The following is a 15,197-nucleotide window of genomic DNA, read 5'->3' as shown; positions in this document are numbered from 1 at the left end:
CATTGACTTCGAACTTCTTTTTGAGCTGAAGCACAATAAGGTAACCCCAGATCACAGTTTATAGAACTAGCAGTATGATCATGCCCTATCTCACCCATTATAAAAACCCGGACCAAGGTGCGAGTGCTCCAGAGAACGTTTTTGTAGATATAAACATAAGCGGCATTAGATCTTTTCACGGATAGACAAGTCAGATTTCTCTTGGACACGAAACAAGTGGAAACCCGCTATTACGAATAATGCACTTTGTAACCATTTCTCATTGATTGATGCAGAAAGAAGTGGGAGGAGCTTTTTGTTCGTACCGAGAATGAAAACCAGAAATGATCTGCGATAAACTTACTGGATAATTCTATAAACTTTTCCCCAGATAAAGAGCAGTATCAAAAACCAAAAATGAAGTACTCCTGTTGCAAATTAGTTCATCTAGGTTACTGTCATCAATTGGAAAACATTGACATTTTTCAACAATAATAGAAAGGCCTCTTTCTTTAGGCTTACTAGAAAACACATTAAAATTAACGGTTAAACTAGCTTTAGAACGACTCAACAGAATACTTCAATCAGCATGTGCAATAAAAGACACATCCCATCCCGAGAGATAAAGGTTGTGGATGGTGAACGAAGACACTCCGCCAAACATTTTTAAATGTAAGGGGATGCAACTTCAACTTTTCTAACTACACGACCAACAGAAGTTGGATTAGAAGATGAATCAGAAGCAGCAATTTTTGTCTTATGCCCCCGATACCAAGATCTAATAACTCTAACCAAAGAAAGGGGATCCCACCAATAATTGGGGCTGAAAAGGCAGAGGCATGTGAAATGTTGCTAAAGACTCTTTTTATATTAATCAAAAGTGCATAAAGCGCAGATCCAGAAGACCTTGAGTCGTTAATAATTGTATCAAAAGTTGCATGGGTATGGTCGCAGCCTATTTCTCTTTTGAAGCCTACTTGATTAAGGCCAACATCCAAGTTCTCAAAAGGACCCTTTATACACAATTTAAAAAGTTTACCAATTATAGAACCCTTTGTTATCGGTCTATCAGAGCTACACGATCCGATATCTATTTTACCGGATTTTGGATTAGGAATTACCGCCCCCACCTTGAAAAATGAAGGACCATTATCAGACTTGAGGATAAAATTAAAGAATTTCAGAAGAAGAAGAAAGAAAGAAGTGGGAGCCGATTTGACTATATCTCATCTTGAAAACATTATGGTTTTAATATACGGCATCCACCCAATAAACAATCAAAGGGAATAGAAAAATCATGCAAATTCAAAAAACTATTCAAAATTTGATCAGAACGCAGAGGTTGTTAAGGATCGTCACAGGAATTCGAAAGGTCACCAAAATGAAATCCCCACTCCACAAGCAAGGCCGTATCCAGAGAGGGGGTTAGGGGGGTTTGAACCCACCCCCCGAAATGTTTGTCTCATTCGTAAAAAACGTAACAAAAATGGATATAAAAATTTTGTATGCGTTTATATGAGTTTTTTTTGTGCACCTCCCCCCCAAATTTTTTTTTAGTAAAAGCCCCTCCGAAAAAAAATCCTGGGTAGTCTGGAGGGAGTAGTGACCCATTCACAAATTAAGCACACACATAGAGGGTATACCTGAAGTTGTTAGCCCCTCAAGACGCAGATGTTAGTGATTATCGGTCTATTGCATACACGTGGGTGTTATGTAATAGTTTAAGGATGTTTTTTCTTCAAGGTTTCTTTTTCTTCAAGATGTTTTCCCCTCACGGCCTTTTTTCAAGACACTAGTCAAGTGGGAAACCTCGAGGATGAAAAAAAAAATTACCCAATCCAAACTATTTTTTTAGTCTCTGTTTTGGATGCCAACAAAAAATAACTTGATATTTCAAAAAAAATCCTGACCAAACAGGTTTAACTGATTTGATGTGTGACGTCAATCGATAAATCCTCCTCTCTATAAAAGTAAAGAGATCATTCCTTTTATCGATCGCAAGTCTGTTTCTTTTTTAAAGTAAGACAGTCAACAGCGCAAAATGTTCTACACATTTCCACAATGTATGCATACATTGGGCAACCGGTCATCCTGTGAGAATCGTACTATTCTTGATGACTATGACGAAAAGTGTAGATTATGCAATCCATGTAAATTGCATAGAGGATATGCAGTGCAAATTAAAGACTGCAAACCCTGTCTTGAAGATATTTGTGGCTCTCACAATAGAGGTTTCCTATGCTCCAACTGTCACTATGATAAATGTGATCAATGAGAAAATATTTACCCTTATATGATTGGAAAAAAAAACCTGAAACGTGATTTCAGTTTATTTTTAATAGACTGGTATCTTTGTCATTTAAAATTGTTTAGGGAGGAAGAACCTGGTCTATACTTCAATTGTTCAAAAAACAAGACAGTTGGGTCTCTATGACATCACTGTGAAGACAATGGCTACAATGATTATAAACCTACTGATTTTTATTTGGCTGTTACAAAAAGTGATTCTTCACATCGGAATATCGTGTGTGACATTGCTTCAAACAAGGAAAGTGAAACACGTGAATTTTAAGGAACCAGAATAGTATTATTGACTCTACAAAAAGATATAACAAAAGTAATGTTAAATTAGATTTTAGAAAATGTGACCCTGACTTTCAAACAATTCGTAGTAACGAACTGTCTCAATAGCAACCGAAACTCTAAATAACAGAATTTTAAAATCAATAGATACATCAAAAGAATTCGATTTTTATGCTGATCTTAAATATATAAGTATCATCAAGTTTACTCATATCGATCGAAAATTACGAGCCGGAGGAAATCTGTACATATCAAGATCAGTACAAGTTGAATCCCACTGATCTGTCACCACTAATCGTTGTTGATGGTCACCTACACATGGAAGAAGATGAAGACAAAGACTTTTATTGTACATCTATGTTTTACTAATAAACAAATTCACAAACATTATTAAAACACTTTATTATTAGGGCTCTGAAATCAATATTATACTGGTAATAAAGGCTATTTTCCATAAGTCATTCAATCGAGGATTGTCTACCTCTACATAAATGATAAGAAATTCACTGTAAGTAGAGCTGCGACATCAAGAAATAAAAAATAGTAGTGCATGAAAATCACAGCTTTTGGTCGATAAATCTTGTACTTGCTTCGGTATTTGAATAATAGATTTTCCACATCACTCAAGGAAGTTTTTGATGTGGGGCGTGTAGAATACATATGATAGGGCAATAGGATCAAAAAATTCTATATTCTTTGCTATTTGAAAGATGTAAATCCAATGACCCCGTCTTTACACTCATTTGATTGGAAATTGAAAGTTACGGTTCACTTTTAAGAGTCAAAAGAGATTGTTGGGTAACTAACCCCTCCCCCCTTCCGTGCCCTTTTTTCGTTCAACCCATCCGATAAGAAGTCTGAGATAGCTATTTCTAAAAATAGTTGAAACGAAAACTCCGGGGTCAACAAAGCCCCCCCCCCCCCAGGGCCCGGGGGCAGGCCTTGTTTAGTTATGCCCTGGGGGCATATATGATTCTTATGGAAGGGATGCTCGTCTATACTTCAGAGAGGGCTCATTTTATTGGGAATTAGAAGTTTTGGTTCAGTTGTTGAAAGTCAAAACAATTGGAGGGCAACTAGCCCCCCACACGCCCCTTTTTCTCCAAATGCATCTGATATAAATTTTGTGATAGCTACTTTGTTAATAATAGTTCAAAGGTTAGATAACAAAAACTCAGGTGTCGACACAACCCCCCAGGTGTACGAGTCAAAAGAGATCCGAGGGCAACTACCCCCCCCCCCCCATCCCGCGCCTGTTTTACCCAAACCCTTCCGATACAAATTTTGAGAAAACCATTTTGTTCCAAATAGTTCAAAGGTCAGATAAGAAAAACTCCGGTGTCGATACAACCCATCGGGGCCCGGGGGTAGGCGTTGTAAGTTATATGCTGGGGGCATAAATAGTTCTTATAAAATGGATGCTCGTATAAACTTCAGAGGGCTCATTTGATCGGAAATTGAAAGTTCTAGTTCTTTTTTTAAGTCAAAAGAGATCGAAGGCCAACTAGCCCCCTGCCCAACCTTTTCCCCCAAAACACATCCGACAAAAATTTTTAGAGAGGCATTTTTTTAAATAGTTCAAAGGTCAGGTAAGAAAATTCCTGTGTCAACACAATCCCCCAGAGCATAACGAAAATTCCGGGGTCGACACAATCCCTCAGGCCCCTTGGGCAGGTGTTGTAAGTTATGCCCTGGGGGCAAATGTGGTGGTTATGGAAGGAATGCTCTTATAAACTTCAGAGAGGGCTCATTTGATCGGAAGCTGAAGGTTTTAGTTCAGTTTTTAAGACTCGAAAGAGATCGGAGGGCAACAAGCACTCCCCCTCCATTTTTTGCCCAAATAAATCTGATAAAAATTTGGAGATAGCAACTTTGTTAAAACATAGTTCAAAAGTCAGATAATAAAAACTCCAGTGTCGACAAAAACCCCCAGGGCCCAGGGGTAGGTGTTGTAAGTTATGCCCTGGGGACATTAATGGTTCTTATGGAAAGGATGTACGTATAAACTTCAGAGAGGGCTCATTTGACTGGAAATTGAAAGTTCTAGTTCACTTTTTAAGAGTCAAAAGAGATCCGATAGCAACTAGCCCTCCCTCCCCTCCTACGCCCTTTTTTCACCAAACCCATCCGATAAAAATTTTAAGATAGTTATAATGTAAAATATAGTTCAAGGGTCAGACAAGAAAAACTACAGTGTCTGCACAACCCCCCAGGGCCTTGGGCGTTGTAAGTCATGCCGTAGGGACATATGGAAGGGATGATTGTATAAACTTCAGATAGGGCTCATTTGAATAAATTGAAAGTTCTGGTTCACTTTTTAAAAGTCAAAAGAGATCGGAGGGCACCTAGTCCCTCCGATGCCCTTTTTTCCCCAAACCCATCCGATAAAAATTTTGAGATAGCCATTTTTTTAATAGTTCAAAGGTAAGATAACACAATTCCGGTGTCGACACAACCAATTGTGCAAAAAGTTCCAAAGCTGGCAGTAGCAGAATTTCAAAAGCTGCCGACACTTTAGCAGGACAACTTGTGTTTTGAAAGCTTTGGTTTCAGCAAAAGGTATCTTTATGCGTTCAGCAAAAGGTATCTTTATGCGTAAAATTTTCAGAAAAGTAACAAATGTAACTTAGTATAGCTTGCAGTTAGAAATATAAACAGTTTTCTGAATCATAATTAACAATTTAACCTAATTCAGTGGCAAGCCCTTCACTAGCCATAAATATCATACTCCATAATTTTATATGTACCATTTTATCAAAAGTACTATATCATATTTACTCTAATACAGCAAGTGGAGTATAGTATTCAAAGTCTGAAGCATACTGTGTATAGGTTACTGTTGTTCAGTGGCGTAATTTTTGTCAAAATCCTGGGGGAGGGGAGGGAGGCAAAGTTGGAGCCAATTTTCCCAAATTAAGTGAAAATGACAGTGAAAAATGAAAAATGAGCCATTTATTACCATGAATGCAAATATGTACTAAAGGAAAATGGCCTGTTTCTCTGGATGCTTGAATTATGCAGGCTTATCTAAGTTTTGACAAGATTTTTGCCTGAAACAAAATTTCAACTGGGGGGCAAACTGAGGGCGCGGGGGAGGGGCAAACTGAGGTCTGGAGGGGATGATTGCCCCTTTGCCCATAGCAAATTACACCTCTGCTACTGTTACTTTATGGATGGAGTTGTACACTCCAATGCTATTGGTATTATAAAAATCATGCATACCCAACTGCATGCTTGATACTCATTGATCCCTATACTACAGCTATAAAAAGCATAACTGGATTTTCTGGGAGAATAAATTTAATTGGCAGACTGGCAGTCACATGCATTATGAAGCTGTGATATTAGTTTTGCCCTAACCTCATCCCCAAAATAAACAGAGAATTGCTGCTACATTGTAGTGTGGCTGATAGCTACCGGCCCTTTTAAAATTCTTCGACTGACGAATAAACAGTTTTATGAGAATTTGGCTATTTGTGCAAGATTTTGACAATATTCCCTTTCAGTTGAAGAGAGTTGGAGTAACTAAATGCTTGCCTACGAGGACAAGGGATAACAATGACTTAAAAGTAAATTTTCATATAGCAACAATGAAACTCACTGAGCTTTTAGTTTGAACAAGTTTTAAAAAGCAGCAGCGTGAGAAGAGATACATCTCTTCTTGCAGAAGAGAAGAGATACATCTCCTGGTAAAAAAAAAGAATATCAGAAACGAAAACAGATGTTTTTTGTTTTCCAGTTGCTCTTTTTTAGAGTTTTGGTTCCTGTTGAGTCGAGTTACTTACAGTTCATTACCTCAAACAGTTTGATCAATCTTCAAACACAAATATCAGCTTGCAGAGTAAGAAATAAAGACCAACTGTTTGTAAAAGAAAAATAAGTTTGAAAATAATATAAAACTTCAGAAGAAAACAATCTGTAAATAATAACCAAGTTTACTTTTGGCTATTATATACAATATTTTATGAATCATGTTTTGGGGTCCCTTCCATTTTAATCAGCTATTCCCCGAATTAGAATATAATTTATAGCTTAAATTTGTCTCATTAAGAGGGGTAGACGGGAGTGGCTGCATTTTTTACGGTAAGAAGGTTACATTTAGAAAAAGTTTGAAGGGCAAATCCAATTCTACCACAATTTTTTTTTTAATTCTATTGTTTTTATCTCAGGATTAGCCTAACAGGGTTCATAAAAGTCGTCGAGGTAGGCCTATGTATTTTAAAAAAATTTCCAATGCCCAAATTTGAGCAGAATATCTATTCCATAAAATTTCATTCAATTACTTAACAACTTTTCCAAGACTGTAAAAAGATCCTAGACTGCAGATGAACCACTCAATCAAGCATGGATGCCCGCCAAAAATATTGCAGGGAGAGGGTATCAGAGTAGCAATGGGGAGAGGAGGAGGAGGAGAAGGAGGGGAATATATTTTAAGATAAAAAAAATTATATGCAAAATAAAATTATCTAGGAAAAAAGAAAAGTACTTAATTTTTACATACCAAACGAAGAAAAATTCAACAAATTCTTAAGTGGTGAAGATTCCAGGCAAAAAGATCAAATCCTTTAATCAGTACTTATGTATTATACCACCAACACTCAAGAAGTGAAGAATATTATGCTTTTACTAGCATAGGAAAAAAGGTCAATAATTCAATGGTCTATGCCTAATTTTGATGTGTAGTAAATAATTGAGACGAAAACTTTGTAAAGTAGTGAAAAATTATATCAAGTTAAGTGTTAGTGATTGTTATTAGGGGTGGATTCTCACTAATGATAAATCACCAGAGGAGGCAACCCAGAACGAAAAAGGGATTTTTGGGAAACCAGTTTTTATTCGGTATGAAGAAAAATGAAGTACCAGCTATTTTCTTAGGTAAAAAATTAAAAGCTCATCTGTTTTAAATGTAATTAAATGAAATAATGTGCAGACTGAAGTAGCTCCAGGAAGATGTTGAGATTTTCTTCCTAGTTCGTCAGTTTTAATCCAAGCAAAATGTTAGGACACTTAGTATCAGTTATTGAGTTTAAGCTTTGATTTGCAAATGCTGATAAAAATTACCAAATTTATGAAAGTCGCAACAATAAATCACCTGTAGTCAAAATACTCAAAGATTCCTCTTTGATCCCCACCCAGGCTTAAAGCTTCTGCTATGGTCATATCCATGGAAATCTCCAAAGAGTTTCTTTTTAAAATAGCTTTCGAGCGTAGTTGAGGGTATTTAACCTTTTTTGCTTTTCTTCAAAGCTTTGAAAACAGTGTTATAATATTCCAAATGTTACATTTGTTATATTTGTGCTTATTTTTGGCAACCGTTTGTGGGGCGATCGAATTTTTTAAACCACTGTAGATACGTAAGAACTTTTCAGCATCTAGTATCCTGAGGCCATAAGACTCTCAAAGACTCCTCCTTGAACCTCCCAAATAGACAACTTTTATTATGACTGTCACTCGAGCGCAACGTTAGGTGGGGATGTCGATATCGCTTTCGTCACACCAATTCGCTTTAGTGTGAATCTGCCTGGTAATTATGAATGAATGTTTTCAAAGTAAACCCGTTTCATCAATAAGAAAAAAACGGGTTGGACGCATATGTACCTTTCCCTTTGGACGATAAAACTATACAAGTGCTGTATCAAGTATAACTCACGAAAATCTTGTTAATTTTTATCAACTTTTCAAATTTTTGGCACCCCTACTTTCAGTAAAAAAAAAAAATTAAGGTACTATCACTTAAATATAATAGCTCCCTATGCCCCTCCCCCCTCTGGATACCATCTTGATAGGGTACCGTCTCTGCTTTAAATAAAAAAAAAATTGACTTATTGGCATCCCTGCTTCCAAAAAAAAATCGAGGTATTATCATTTAAATATGGTAGCTCACTACCCCCCCCCCCCCTCTGGATACCACCTTGATAGGATAACGTTTCTGCTTTAAATGAAAAAAAAAACTTTTTGGCATCCCTTCTTTCAATAAAAAATATTTCGAGATATTATCATTTAAATGTAATACCTCCCTACCCCCCCCCCTTCTGGATACCACCTTGATAGGATACCGTCTCAGCTTTACATTAGAAAAATAATTGACTTAATAATTAACTATGCCACTATATGGTTCAAACAAACATGCAAAATAACGTTAAATAGATTAGTGTTCCTTGAAAAAAAATGAGGGTATGAGTAAAGGGGTACAAAGACAACAACAAAAATGTCGAAATTATTCAGATATACCTCAAATTTTTGGAAAACTGAGTCAAATATTTGCCGTGGCATTCAATAAGATCCAAAGAATCTAATTAATGGGGAGCACACACAAAAGCCAAATTAGGCCAGTAGCCTATGAGAAATCGCAAAATACCCAAGACAATGAACAAGTCCCAATGGGGGGCCCTGGGTCTATCAGAATATTTCAATGGTTTCCCAGGGAATTTGATATCATTTTCATCTGTCTCCACTTTAAATGAAAAAAATAATTAGCTTTTTGGCATCCTTGCTTCCAATTAAAAAAGCAAACAAAAATGAAGCATTTTCATTTAAAAATGATAGCCCTCCCTATAGGCAATAATTTACAATTTTTTTATGAATCATATTTTTGGGGTAACTTCCGTTTCAATCCTTAATTCCCCAACCTTGTATATAGCTTAGTCTATAGCTAAATTTTGTCTCAACAGAAGGGTTTTTTCTTAGGGGGGGGGAGGGTAAAAATGTTTCAGAAAGAAGATTGTGTTTTCTATCAGGTGTTCAACAATTGAGCATTAAACATTAAGAAAATTTTGTCTAAAAACAGCAAAAGAAAAACAAATCTGCAAACTTACAATTCAGCTGTAAAAACAATCTGTCGGCTGTTAATTTCAAAATCCAACTGAAGGCTGAAGCTATATAGTAGTGAATGCGTTCTATAATTCTATTAAACTTGAAAATAAGATTCTTGACTACAAGTGATGTAAGAAATAGCAATTGGGAAACTGCATTCGAAATTATTTAAACTCATTCCATAAAGACGATACTTTTTTGTCAACATATGAAGAACTGTGTATATTGCAATATTTGCAATTACATATTGTATCTGTCTGGTTTTTATGCAAAGTAACAAAAGAAACGAAAATTAACGAACAAGAGAGTAGTGAAGAATTATGGTATGCAAAGTAATATTTGGCAGGGAAAGTCACTGGTGATAAATCGCTAGGGGTGACACCGTGATTGCGTGATTTTCGGGGATTCGGGGAACCAATTTTTTTTTCGGGGTGACACATAGATTTTCGGGAAAATACCCGAAAATTCGAGGATAGTGCAAGCCCTGCTTGATTTCTAATCAGGAAAATCGAAATACTAAACCACACGAGAAGGAAAAGCTCCGACTTTGCGGTTGATACAATAAAGAATTGCAGCAAAATCAATTTAAAGCAAAATCAATTCGACCAAACGCCGTCACCTCTACCGGTGACGCCGGCGACATTGCGACGCTTCGGCGGCGGTCGACCGGGCCTCTCGTCGGTGGCGTTCGGTCGATCCGCCGGCAAGGCGCCGGGGTCTAATTGTTACTATGCTACCCTACTTTTTGCAAGGCAAGCACAACTTGTTTTTTGACCGCTTTTCTTTGAGAAAAATTATTTTTATATATAAGAATGGTATTTTCAGACAAAATCTGCCAACAAATTTGAAACTGCCAAATAGCATTGGTACTTTGCCACCCCATTTTTTGCACGGTAGGCCACAGCCCCCCAGGACCCGGGGGCAGGCGTTGTAATTTATTTCCATATGGCATATATGGTTCTTATGAAAAGGACGCTCGTATAAACTTCAGAGAGGGCTCATTTGATTGGAAACTTAAAGTTCTAGTTCACAAATTAAGAGTAAAAAGAGATCCGAGGGCAATTACCCCCTCCAAGCCTTTTACCCCAAAACCCATCCGATAAAAATTTGGAGATATCCATTTTGTTAAAAATAGTTCAAAGGTCAGATTAGAAAAACTCCGGTGTCAACGTAACCCCCCGGGGCCTGGGAGCACTCGTTCTAAATGATGCTCTGGGGGCACATATGGTTCTTATGGAAGGGATGCTCCTATAAACTTCGAAAAGGGCTCATTTGATTGGAAATTGTAAGTTCTATATCACTTTTTAAGAGTCAAAAGAGATCCAAGGGCAACTACCCCCAGCCCTTTTTATCCCAAACCCATCCGATACAAATTTTGAGGTAGACATTTTTTTAAAATAGTTCAAACATCAGATAACAAAAACTGCGGGGTCGACAGACCCCCCCCCAACTCCAGAGCCCGGGGATTAGTGTTTTAAGTTAAGTCCAAGAGGCGTATAAGGTTTTTATGTAAGGGGTGGTAGTATAAACTTCAAAGGTGGCTCATTTGATCTGAAATTTAAAGTTCTTGTTCACTTTTTAAGTCGAAAGAAATCCGAGCGCAACTAGCCCCCCCCCCCCCTCCCTAGCCCTTTTTCCCCAAAATCTATCCGATACAGATTTTGAAAAAGCCATTTTTTTGTAAATAGTTGAAACATCAGATAACAAAACTCCAGAGTCGACCCCCCCCCCGAGCCCGGAAGCAAGTATTTTAAGTTATGCCGCGGAGGAGTATAAGGTTTTTATGTAAGGAGTGGTCGTATAAACTTCGATGATGGCTCATTTGATTGGAAATTGAAATTTCTAGTTACCTTTTATTAGTAAAAAGTTAACAGAAGGCATCTACCCTGTCTAACGGTATAACACAAACATCCTCTTTTCCCCAAATGCATCAAATAAAAATTTTGAGACAGCCAGTTTTTTTTTTAAATAGTCCAACGAAAATATGATAACAACTTCATTGTCGATAGACCCCCTCCCCCCAGAGCCAGGGGAAGGGTTGTAACTTATGCCTTGGGGGCATATAAGGCTTTTATAGAAGAAATGTTCGTATAAACTTTGGAGGGGACTCAAATGATTAGAAATTGAAAGCTTTAATTCACCTTTTAAGAGTCAAAAGTGATGCGATAGCGACTAGCCCTCTCTCCCTCCCAACATTCCTTTCCCCAAATGTGTCAAAACCAAATTTTTTATAGATCCATTTTTTTTCAAAATAGACCAAAGATATTATATCAAAAACTCCACGGATAAATCCCCCCCTCCCCCAGAATCCGGGGGCAAGTGCTGTAAAATGTGCCCTGGGGGCATATAATGTTTTTATAGAAGGGAAGGTCGTATAAACTGCAGAGGGGGCTTATTCGATTTAAATCAGGATTTCTAGTGCCTTTCTCAATAGCCAAAAATAATCGAAGGGCAACTAGCCACCTAACCCCCACCCCCCACCCCAAGGCCCTTTCCCCCAAATGCATCCAATCAAAATTTTGAGATAGCTATTTTGTTCAAAATAGTTTAAAGATCAAATAAAAAAAACTCCAGGGTCGACACATCCCTCCAGAGCCCGGGGGCAAGTGTTGTAAGCTATTCCCCGAGGACATATAAAGTTATATGCAAGGGGTGGTCGTATAAACTTCAGAGATGGTTCGTTTGATTGAAAATTGTAAGTTCTAGTTACCTTTTCAAGAGCCATCAAAAGTGATCGGAGGGTATCATGTGTTTTTCTCCAAATACATCCGATAAAAATTTTGAGATACCTATTTTGTTCAAAATAGTCCAAAATTCAAATTACTATAACCTAGGGTTTGAGAAATCTTTCCTAGCCCCAGGGCAAGGGTTGTAAATTACGTAAGTTGCCCATTATTAGAATATAAGGTTCTGTGGAATGGGTGGTCGTATTAACTTTGGAGGGGGATCATTCGATCGGAAATTGAAACTTCTAGCTCATTTTCAAGAAGCAAAAGTGATCAATGACCAATTAGTCCACGCCCCACTTTCCGAAAGGGTATCCAGTCAAAATTTGGAGATAGCCATTTTGTCAAAATAGTTCAAAGGCCAAATAACTATGCTTCCGGAGTTGACCCCCTCCCCAGCCCCGCAAAAATGGCTCTGACTTACGGAACATAATTATTGTTACTTTCATACTTTGTTTACTCCGATACTTGGATTTTGTGATTTACGTGGTAATCACGATTTACAGTGCAAGGGCTGTAAGTTGTGCACGTTGCTTATTGTTACTTTTATACTTTTTTTACATTGATCATTTCTTTATCTTGACACCTTTGTACTTTGATATGGTCTCTTTAATGATGTTTTTTATAGTCTACCGAAATTCATATGTTGAAATAAAACCTAATTTGAAACAAGGAGTTTTTTAAAAACTTGAAACTTTTCGCAGTCAAAAAACGAACAAAAATTAATAAATAAAAACTTTCCGAAAGTTTTTTTTTTCCAACTCTTTCGGAAATTGGGGTTAAATACTTCTAATGAATGTTGTCTTCACTTTAAACTAGAGTAGCCAGTTTCCTGGCTACTCTAGTAGCCTCACTTCAAAACTAGAGTAGACAGTAAAAGCATCATTCTCTTACTTAAATAACCAATTCTCTTACTCAGAATTATCATTCTGTTACTTAAGTGGCTACAAGGTTCTGCAAAATTAGCTTACCTTTTTCTTATTATAATAATTGGGAAAACGGAATTCAAAGGCAAGTGAGAATTGGGTTCAGGATTGGTTTTCAGGGAGTAGGGATTATGTTCTTCTAATGAATGGTGTCTTCACTACAAACAAGAGTATGGCTACTGTCCGTTTCTCTAACCGTAAAAGTATCATTCTCTTACTTAAATAACCAATTCTCTTACTTATAATTATCACTCTCTTACTGAAGTAACTATAAAGTTCTGAAAAATCAGTTTACCTTTTTTTATTATGATAATAAGGAGATCATAATTAGTAGAACAGAATGGTTACTGCCTGTTTTTCTAACGGTAAAAGTATAAAGCCTACTGCGTATTTGGTGCATCAACAAAAGGAATTATATTACAAATATTTTCTTTTGTTCTTATTACAGCACTCAAAATAAATGAAAATCGCAGTGAAACCAGAATAGGATTTACCAATAGGCCCACTAGGCCCTGCGGCTTTCACTATTCCCGAAGTTTTGGGGACTTCCCCGAAAATCTTGCAAAGACAGTGCGGCAAAAACGCTTAAGTCTAGAGGCGTCAAAGCTTTAAATCCGGCCTGGGTGAAACAAAATCTTGATCTAGTGAGCTTTCAGCAATTAATATCATTATATATTCATTATTCAGTTTAATTTATTAGTTCTTAACAAAACCGTGAATTTATTTTTTAATAAAAAAAAAAAAAATTTAAATAGGGAATTATGAAAAACTTGAAACTTTGGCAATCAAAAACGAACAGAAATTAATTTAAAAAAAAAACTTTCCGAAACAAAAGTTTTCTTAAGAAAAGTAAAGGCCATATGAAACTTAAGATTAGAAGAAATAGATACAAAAGTTTTCTTAAAAAAATTAAAGGTCATATGAAACTTAAGATTAGAAGAAATAGAAACCTACAATAACTCAAACTCAAAATAAACAAAATTTCTATTAAATAATAAATGAAACCCAAAACGAACAGAAATTAAATGAACAATCATAGCAAAAAAAAAAAAAACATATAACAGGTACTAATATAAATGAATAAAAAAGTCTCAAAACGAGTAAAGCCTAATTTGAAAATGCAAATCAAGCTTAAAACGAGCAAAAATATTTTGCTATTGAAGTATAAATGAAACCCAAGACGATCAGAAATTAAACAAACAAACATTACAAAAAAACATACAGTAGGTGCTAATGTAAATGAATAAATGCATCTTAAGACGAGTAGGCTAAAGCTTAAGTTGAATATGAAAATCAAACTTAAAACGAACAAAAATATTTTGTTACTGAGGCATAAATGAAACCCAAATGAACAGAAATTAAATAAACAATCATAGCAAACAAACAAACAATAGTTACTAATATAAATGAGTAAACAAATCTTAAAACGAGTGAAACTTAAATTGAATATGCAAATCCAGTTTGAAATGAACAAAAATCTCTACAAAGAAGAGTTTGGGTTTTGCCTCCTTTCACCGTAAAATTCTAAAACCTAGTGCGGCATTGGCACTTAACTGAAAACAAATTATATTACAAATATTTTCTTTTGTACTTATTTTAACACGTAGAACAAACATAAATACTACAGTAGAATAGTATCTGAGACTTATGAGCTATTAGCAATTAATATCGATACAAATTAAACGTTTAGCTTAATTTAGTCAGTTCTTTCCAAGACTGTTCAATACAAATATAGCTTCACTACAAAAAAAGAGTTTGGATACTGCCCCCTTCCCTAACTGTAAAAGTCTAAAGCCTACTACGTCATTAGTGATTCACTGAAAACGAGTTACATTACAAATATTTTCTGGTCCAGATATTACAGCATTGAAATGAAAATAAAATTACAGTGAAATAAAATCTAGAACTGATGATCTTTCGACAATTAATAGCATTATGTATCAGACATTCAGTTTGATTTTATTTGCACTTTCAAGACTGTTCAAGACACATTTAGTTTTCAGTAAAGCGCAATGACGCAGAAGGTTCTAGGCTTTTACAGTGAAAGAAGGAGGCAAAACCCAAACTCTCCTTTGTAGAGGTTTTTGTTCGTTTCAAGTTTGATTTCCATATTCAATTAAAGTTTCACTCGTTTTAAGATTTATTTATTCATTTATATTAGTATCTATTG

General features: G+C 36.1%; 1 protein-coding gene across 8 annotated transcripts in view; it reads right to left on the bottom strand.

The window, feature by feature from the left end:
• Positions 1 to 15,197, bottom strand: part of LOC148941186 (uncharacterized) — a 162,729-nt gene that overhangs the window by 66,707 nt on the left and 80,825 nt on the right. The gene's annotated exons all lie outside the window — the stretch shown is intronic.

The sequence above is a fragment of the Artemia sp. Qi Xiang Cuo genome, chromosome 18 (assembly GCF_049724085.1).
Source record: "Artemia sp. Qi Xiang Cuo chromosome 18, ASM4972408v1, whole genome shotgun sequence".
Classification (NCBI taxonomy): domain Eukaryota; kingdom Metazoa; phylum Arthropoda; class Branchiopoda; order Anostraca; family Artemiidae; genus Artemia; species Artemia sp. Qi Xiang Cuo.
The sequence above is the reverse complement of the archived record's forward strand: the minus strand, read 5'-3'. Positions and strand labels throughout refer to the sequence as shown.